Genomic DNA, 6,922 nt, shown 5'->3' with positions numbered 1-6,922 from the left:
GTTAGAAACCATTCTCTTTCCTTAAGTTTTTTTTTTCAAACCAGTTTTTCTGAAAACCCCTTGTGTACAATATAAATCTTGTATAAATCATTATAGAAATAAAATCTCAATCTTTTGATATCAGAAAGATATGAGTTTCTAAACTTACTATCCCATAGATTCTTGATAGATTGAAGAAGATAATTTCTTTCTTACTTTAACAAAGAGAGAATTTTCTTTACTTAAGACCTCTATTCTTAATTCTAAGAAAAGATACAGTGAGGGCAAGAAGCTGAAATAGCAGAATTCCCATTGAGGCAAGAGGCCGTTTAGGGGAGCAGTTTGCAGATTCAGAGCCTGAAGGTCACTCGGTTCTAAGAATACAGATTTAAGATCAAAAGTAAGGTAAAATTATTGTCTTTGTTAAATTTAGAAAGAATTCTTCTAATATCTTGAAAGAATTGTAGGGATTATTATTGTTCATGTTTGCAAAAAACTTATCTAAAGATGTTATTATTCATAAAGTTTGCAAGGAATTATTTGAATAATGCCAGGTTATACAATTAAAGGATTAGATAATCTGTTAGATAGATTAATGGAAAAAATAGAAAATATTTATTCTCAATTAGAGATTATGGATATATTATCGAAGGAATTTGATAATCTTAGTAAATTACATGACAATTATATTACAGATTATGCTAATTTATTAGATCAAATGATGAAATTATATATTAAAACTCGAAATGAGAGAAATAGAGGAATTTAAAACTATTCCAATAAATTAAGGATATCTTGTACAATATATGATAAATTATTTCATTAAGGGTATAATAGACATTTTATCAAAAATGAATAGTAGCAGGTCATTTATAATAATACCCCATTATTTGGGCCTATATGGTAAAGTACTAAAGTATGATATTTGATCTTTGTTTAATGCAAATTAAAATTAGATTTTTATAAAATTTTGATAAAAGTTGATAAAATGCATGTTTGAAAAGTTATGAATTTCATGAAAAATGTGATTAAAATTCATTATTTACTTTAATTTAAAATAAAATCTAAATTTTAATCTGTATCAAATAAGAAATCGATAAGCTTACAAATTTGAAAAAGCACCCCAAAACATTTAGTAATTTAATATTTATCTCAAATGAACTAATTTTATATGCAATCTACAGTCAATCTTTAAGCTTCATTCTTCGCTCCTCACTCATCCATTTATTATCATTTTTCTCTTCTTCAACATTAAAAAAAAAAATCAAAATTTAAAAAAATTCAACTTCATGACACTCAAAATGTCAATCTTGCTAAGAAGTCAAAATATAAGGATAAATTATACTTATCAGTAATCAGTTTGATACTCTTGTTTACTAGGAATGGACCGAGTAAGAAATTGTATAGGAAAGTATTGCTTCTATTGGGGTTTGTTTAAATTTGTAGAAAATATATTTAAATTTGTTTGACATTGATATTAATTTTCATATTTAAGAAATTTGGTATCAATCATTTTAAAATTAACAAATAAGACTTAAAATTTCAAACATTAGATGCAAATTATATTTTATTTATGAAGTAATAATTAAAAATATATTTTATAAATTAAATATATTAAAATCACAATTCTATACAATTTGATCACAATTATAGAACTAATTGGTCACAAATCAAAAAATTTATATATCATAAATAATTTGATAGTTACAAATCAAAAATTTTACAAGTCACAATTTATCATTAGCCACAAATTAAAAAATTTATAGATCACAATTTATTTATCGATCACAAATCACAAAATTTATAAGTCAACTGATTACACAATCATAAATTATCAAATTAGTAATCACAATCAATCAAATAATTTGTGACACCACTGCCTCAGGGTTCACCACCGCCAATACCACCTTGGCTAAAATCGCCACCATCATCACCTCTCAACAGCAATACCACCATCTCAAACGAATCAATACCCACCACCAATACTTCACAACCACTGTGACGACAGAGACCACGAACATCACCACCCCCATAGCTTGTACCATAACCACCACCAACGTAACCTAACAATGTCGCCACCACCCAATATTATTGCACAACCGCCACAAAATACCACCAATTGCAAAAAAAATAAAAATAAAAATAAAAATAAAATAAATAAAGACACCACCACACCATAAACACCACCAACTGTAATGGGATTTGAATTTGTATACTGTCGTTGCCGTCGTCACCAGCACCACGTTTTCTCCAACGAGCAGCAACAACGTCTCCAAACCTACCACCGCGATGCTGCCACCACCATTGTCATACACTGTAACCCACATTTCCACCGAACCACCTCTACAAAATCTTCCACCTCTCGCTAGTAGGCATCCAACACCACGCCCTCATACCTCAAATTAACAGGTCAGTCAACCAATTGCACATTAACATTTTCAACGTGCCTCTCCATCTACAAAGTTCCCTACCTACCGACTCAAAACCAATATCAACAGCCAATCAAAACATCCAACAACATCGATTCCAACCAGTCCACCTCCAAAAACTTCATCTAAGCAGCAGATCAAGTAAGGAAGAAATAATCCTAAAAACCATAGCATTTGTCCCGTCTTCAGCCGGCTAGATCAACTCGCCCTTGAAGCTTCGAAATTAGCAAGTCTTGTCGCTATGCACGGCATGCATGTTGTAGACGGCACTCCTTCCCTCGCCTGTGCATGACGTGAGCGGCCCTTCGCACGGCATCGCTGTGAAGCGCAGCTCACAACGCTGCTCGCTTCTATGAAAGGCATTTTACAGTGACAAGGGTCGCTTTCTCCAACGAAGCACCATTATGTGGCACTACTGTTGGGAATCTACTTATACATGCACAGCGGAAAATTAAATTATTTCGATTCCCATCCAATAGATCTCATTGTGTTTGGTTAGGAATTGTGATAAGATTCTACCTTTTCCAGATTTGCAATCCTTTTGCCTTTCTTTTCGTTCCACAACTTTGATTCGCCACCACAGCTGTCCAATTGTCCAGCCTCCAACGGTGATCCACACAGAGAATATGATTGCAGCCTCTAGGGTTTTTTCTTGTGCCAGCAAGAATAATGAAAACCTTAATGGACCTCAAACCCTAGTTATGTATTTATATAAACCCAAACAGGCTCGGCCCGGTCCTGTCCGGTCCAATAATTAATTAATCCAATTAATTAAACCCGGTCCGTGAATTAATTAATCTAATTAATTAATTCGAAAATATAAATAACAAATCCAATTAATTAATTTATCCAACGACTGTTAAATTAACTAATTGGCAATTTGCAATCTTCCAATTCTCTTTTGTGTGTGACCCATTAGGTTCCCGACCACGATGCCTAACGACGTGAAATATTATTTTGATCTAATCAAAATTGATAAATTAAAACACCTTTTTAATTTATCGTCAATTCACATTCGCCGTCCCTGATTGACATCTAGCAATGTGTCAGGGCAATACATGTGACGAAAAATGTCACGTGGTATGACAAAACCAAATTCGTTCGTTTACCGTGAAACTATAATCCCTTCGTCAATATTCCGATCAATTACGAGATATGGAGTTGTGTCAATCTCGATCATCGATCATATCTTTCACTCCACTATTAAGTCAATATAAATCGAAAACTCCTTTTCGACTTATGAGTACACCTTGGCCAAGGATTTCATCATTGACTTAATTGAATGAAACGCAGATCATAATCTCCTACTATCTTGGAGGTGGTTGTTGGTGGCTGTGATTGTCCTTATTTTTGTTGGCATTTGATTTGATCTGGTGGTGACGATTTTGTTGGTGTTGGTGGCGGCGATTGTGGTATTGTGCTAATGATGACGGTAATGGTGGTATGTGATCACTATTTGGCGTATTTGACCAATCATTTAGTTATTTGTGATCAACAATTTAATTGTGATCTAAATTTTTGATAATATGTGACCAATTAATTTGATCTTGAAATAATCTGTGACCTCGAAATAAACTGTGAACTATAAAATTTTTTATCTGTGACTAATTAATTTGATGATATGTGATTAATAAATAAATTATGACCTATAATTATATATCAGTGACCATTAATTCTATAATTGTGACTTTATTATATTTATGCCATGTTTGAGCCGCATTATTTCAAAAAAAAAAAAAATTCTTAAAGAGTGATTTGATATCATTTCAACCACACATTTTTCAATAAAATAATACTACACGTAAATTCAAAACTTTTCCTTATTTTTTAACTACATATTCTCTATCAATCTACTATTTCAAAATACATTCTTTAAAAATAATGTGGCTCAAATACAGTTTTAATTAATAAATATTTTTAATTAATTAAATATATAACTGAATTTTGATTTTTCAAACTATTTACCTGACTTTTGAATTGGTGTAAATAATACAAACGTGTTATGAATTTTTCCCTTATTTAAATGTAAAATGGGCCGCAAACAAAACTTTCTTAGAAGCCCAACGGGAATTGCAAATTAAAATCCTAGGTAATGCAATCTTGTGAAATTTCTTTCCAGTAGTGTCACAATTTTACCTTATAGTACTAGTTGCCAAAAAAATCAATTGAAAAATTAAGATGAGGGATAAGAAAGACAAACCATAACCTTGAACTTTGTTGAATCACATAGACATACATATCCGTACAAAGTAGCTCGATCAATCAGCCCTTCATGATGGTTAACCGATCTAAAAGGTTATTATGACCACATGGTTAAGTGACTACTCACACATTCAAACTATCTTCCGCATGTCTTAGCCACTTATCTTAACAGGAAATCACTTCCAAGATTCTTCCTATTTCTTGGGATGGACACATCCTTATACAAAAGCGACGATTGTAAATGAGGACACGAGTACAACGATCCTATGCCAATATAAAAGCATTGGGGCTCATAGTATTGGCTCTTAGGCCCTCTTTGATATGCCCTTATTTTCCATGAAAAATGGAAATTAAATTTCATTTCTTACTTTTTGTTATGTTTGATGGTAGAATTTTTACATGGAAAAAGTTTTCCTCAAATCCTTGCCACATCAGCTTTTTTCTTGCTTTTTTTTTAGGTTTTTCCTTTTTTTTTTATTTGGACAATTGAAACAAAATTTAGGAACAATTGTAAAAGAAGTTATTCATTAAATTAACAATTTTCATGTAAAACAAAGTCAAACGAATATCAAAAGTAGATGATTTTTTAAATTTTTTATTTAGCAATGGAAACAAGTTTCATGAACAATTGTAAAAAATGATATCCTTTAAATTGATAATTTTCATAAAAACAAAGTCAAACGAATACCAAAAGACATTTTTATTTTAACATTTTCCAAGTGGAAAATTACACCAATCAAACATTATTAATTGACAATTCTTAGTAAAATAATTTTTAGGCAATTCAATTCCCCGAAAAACGTTTTCTTTCCACACAAATTACATCTTTACAATCAAATGGACCCTTAAATTATTTAGCCCCCATTTGCCATCCTTTACTTTACTTACTTTTATATTATTTATTCTATAGTACTTATTTTTAATTTTACATTTTTTATTAAAATATTATTATACGTAAATAAAAAAATTTCCTTCTTTTTTAACCATACATTCTCCATCAATCACTATTCCATAATACATTCTTCAAATTAATAAGGCTCAAACAGAGCCTTAATCATACTTCAATCTTTTGATATTTTTTTCTCTTTGTATTATACTAATTCTCACATCGAAGAAATGGGAGAGAGTTCCCTACCCCTTTTACCAGTTATCGGAGTGACGAAGGAGCTCACTCCATGACCCCATTTTTCTGGTATTATCGTCTTGCAAAGAGTTTGTTCTATACTAATTTCTTAAATGATTAATTGAATATCCATTTTTATGGTATTTGGGTTCTTGATTTTTAATTTTTGAATAAAGTTTCACATGCGTGGGATTTTCCTGCAGCATCCTAGTGCCTAGTTGAGACATTGTGGACTTGCTAGGTTATTTTTCTTTTGATAAAAGCTGAGTAAATTACAAAGCTGTGGAAATTTTCAAGTAAAATTGATCGTTTCATCGATTTCATCTCGAAGAATGCTCCTTAATAGTTAACTCTTTGTTCTAATTTTCTCGACATTTGGTTCCTGAATCTTCAAATCTCGTTGCACTTCTGTTTCTATTGACGAGTTTGCGTCCAAAATTCAGTTAAAATATCACAAAGAGACTATAGTGTGATACTGGATTTCAGTCGAGAAACCGAGAACTCGGTTATGTTCCTTTTGTTTGGCTAAAAGCCTAGACAATGTAACATTGTTCAATTCTAAGTGAAAAATTCATCGAGTAATGTCCACGAAAATATTGCTCAATGTTATTCATTCTTTGCTCGATATCATCATTCATTTCATCGGTCATGATCTCGAAAATAGTAACAAGAGTTCATTGTACCATGTTTCAAAATTTATGTACTAGAGATATGAGTCATTTTGACAGACTTTAGTAGGCCTAGGCAAAAAAATAAAAAAATCGATCAAACCAATCAAATTGAACTGACTCGAGTTAGTTTCGATCGGCTTGACACATGTAATTGGTTTTGTTAGGTTTTCGTTTAAATAAAACCATGGTGATTTGGTTCGGTCATGGTTTAAAGTCTCAAACCGCTGATTAACCGAATCAATACAACCCAAACTACTTACATGTTTACCTTTTTTATAAGAAAATAAAAATCAAAAGATAAACTCTAATCTCATAACTACATCACGATTCTCTTCAATCTATAATGTTGTCGGTAAGTTATAGTATTGAAATTTTTCTTTCACAAGTTCATTATGTTATACTTAGTCTTTTTTCCTATTCAGACGGTCAGGGTACATAACGTTTTATATGGCAACAAAATTCTTTAGTTTTTTGTTGATTCTTCTCTAGTAACCTAATTTTATTTGTTAGTCAATGAT

Source organism: Olea europaea, chromosome 1, assembly GCF_002742605.1.
Source record: "Olea europaea var. sylvestris chromosome 1, O_europaea_v1, whole genome shotgun sequence".
NCBI lineage: Eukaryota > Viridiplantae > Streptophyta > Magnoliopsida > Lamiales > Oleaceae > Olea > Olea europaea.
The sequence above is the reverse complement of the archived record's forward strand: the minus strand, read 5'-3'. Positions refer to the sequence as shown.